This window comes from Eulemur rufifrons, chromosome 29, assembly GCF_041146395.1.
Source record: "Eulemur rufifrons isolate Redbay chromosome 29, OSU_ERuf_1, whole genome shotgun sequence".
NCBI lineage: Eukaryota > Metazoa > Chordata > Mammalia > Primates > Lemuridae > Eulemur > Eulemur rufifrons.
The window spans coordinates 79,296,863-79,299,445 of NC_091011.1; the positions used below are offsets into that span (position 1 = coordinate 79,296,863).

General features: G+C 39.1%; 1 non-coding gene across 1 annotated transcript; it reads left to right on the forward strand.

Moving 5' to 3' along the window:
- Window positions 1-410: 410 nt before the first annotated feature.
- Window positions 411-513, forward strand: LOC138377750 (small nucleolar RNA U13). The gene has a single exon (XR_011231900.1). It is a non-coding gene; the product is annotated as a small nucleolar RNA U13 (small nucleolar RNA).
- The last annotated feature ends 2,070 nt before the right edge of the window (window positions 514-2,583 follow it).

The window sequence follows — 2,583 nt, forward strand, 5'->3', positions numbered from 1 at the left end:
GGAAAAAAAACTCAATGGGCAAGGTAAATAGCAGATTACACAGAAAGGAAGACAGAATTAATGAACTAAGAAAACCTCTAAGATCTAAAAAATTATGCAGAATGCAGCAGAGAGGGATAAAAACTTGGAAAATCTGAAGGAAAAATGAAGAGACATGAAGACCAAAATGAATAGGACTAACATTCATCCAACTGGAATACTGTAAGTGAAAACAGCATAGAGAGAGGCAATAGTCTAAGAAGTAGTGGCTGAGAACCGTCTAGAAGCAATGAGGAATAACATGAAATCCTCACTTTCTATCATTAATGTAAGCTAGATGACAAAGGAATAATATTTTTAAACGTCTAAGAGTAAATAGCAAACTAGAATTTTATACTTAGCCAGACTGGCATTTAAAATCAAGAACATTGATTCTTTTGTAGTTCATAAGCACGATGATGGAGTTTTCACACTCACATGTGAGATGTGCCTCCCTCAACCTTGTTACTATGTTGGCACCTTCCCTGTCTGATGTGGAAAAAAAAAAGAAAAGAAAAAGGAAAGAAAAAAAGAGCACCCATGGAATGGGAGAAAATATTTGCAAATCGAGTATCTGACAAGGGACTTGTACCCAGAATATATTAATATAAAGAATTCTTACAGCTCAACAATAAAAAGACAAATAGCCAAATTTAAGAATGGGCAAAGGATTTGGATAGACATTTCTCCAAAAAAGACTTACAAATAGCCAATATGCAGATAAAAAGGTGCTCAACATTCTTAGTCATTAGGGAAATACAAATCAAAACCACAATGGGATACTATTTCACAACCACTAGGGTGGCTAAAATAAAAAAGAGAGAGAGAGAGAGACAGTAACAAGTGTTGACAAAATGTAGAGAAATCTACATTATGCATTGCTGGTAGGATTATAAAATGATGCAGCCACTTTGGAAAATAGTGGCAATTCCTCAAAATATTAAATATAGATACAATATAACCCAGCAATTCTACTCCCATTTAGATACCCAAGAAAATTAAAAACATATGTCTACACAAAAACATATGTCATATCGGCATCATCTATAATAGCCAGAGAGTGAAAACTACCCAAATGCCCATCAACTGATGAACAGATAGACAAAATGTGGTGTATCCATACAATGGAATATTACTTGGACATAAAAAGAACTGAAATTCCAATACATGCTACAACATGGATGAAACGTGAAAACATTGTGGTAGGTGAAAGAAACCAGACACGTAGGCCATATATTACATTATTCATCTATATGAAAGGAATAATAGTCCTTTGTAAGTAATTTTTAAATTGTACCAAAAAAGGGAATATGTCTGTGTGAGTGTGTGTCAGTGTGTGTGTGTGTGTGTGTGTTTTGTTCTCCCCACTCCAGCAGGACACACCAGAGACTATGAGAAGTGGGAATGGGAAGTCCGTGGCTAGTGCAGAGATGGTTGGAGAGGTTTTTTAATTATTGAGATGCAATTCACGCACAATAAAATTCACCCTTTTAAATAATGCGATTGCTGGGTCACTAATTAATGGTAATTGTCATTAACTTTTTGAGGAACTAGCAAACTTTATTCCAAAGTGGCTGCTCCATTCGCATGCCCACCAGCAATGCATGAGAGTTCCAGTTTCTCAGCCTCCTTGTCAACACTTGTCATCTTTTTTTTTTAATTGCTTCTGGGTCTGAGGTCTATGGGAAGTGACATTAAGCCTTGCTTTGGTCTTACTTGCATCTATAGGGTCTGTGATCTTTGTGTGGGGCTCACAAGGTTGGAAAACAAAAGATTCTGCCTCTATTTCTCTATGAGAATTAGGAAGCAGCCGTATCCACTCTAAAAAGTTCCCTTGGGCTATTTTTCAGAGCTATTTTCAATTATTTCAAAAAGCCTGATGTAACTCAGACCATCCCTCTCGATAGGGTTCCTAGCACTGAAAAGTCAGGTGATTTAATTTTGACTAGAATTATTTGAATTAAGTTTAATGGCTTACAAACAGAGAAGGCACTGCCTTGGGGTTTTATCACCACCTGGTAGCACAAACCTAGCATATGGTAAATGTGGAAGTGAACGAATGAATATATGTCAGTCCTCATGTGTTAACCTAAATCTCTGATTGGTAAATTTTTTTTTTTTTTTGGAGACAGAATGAAGGCTGATTAAAGGAGTCATTGGTGGGAGAAGAGTAGGAATCTTTGCCTTTGGGGAATCCAGAGGTGTGGCCTGTCCCGAGTTACCCCTTGGGTAATACTGTTGGAAGAGCTGCTCTTCTGAGGCCTTGTTTCTTTCTGGTTCCTTGGGTCTCTGGTTCCAGCTCAGCCCTGGTCTGGCCCCAGATACCCTCAGCCCCTTGGAGCCCAGAGGACAGCCACGGTTGTTAGTGTCCTGCGCACTGTCCCCCTGCCCCACCCCACCTGCCTCGCTCTCATCCCCCTCCCCACGATCCAACACAGCCTCTGGTGGCCTAAAATGAGTTAATCCGACATATCCCTGCAAATGTGTAAACGGTGCCGATTCACATGGGAATCCTTTTCCTCCCTATTTTTCCATACTATTCCACCCCATCTGTATCAGTTTCCT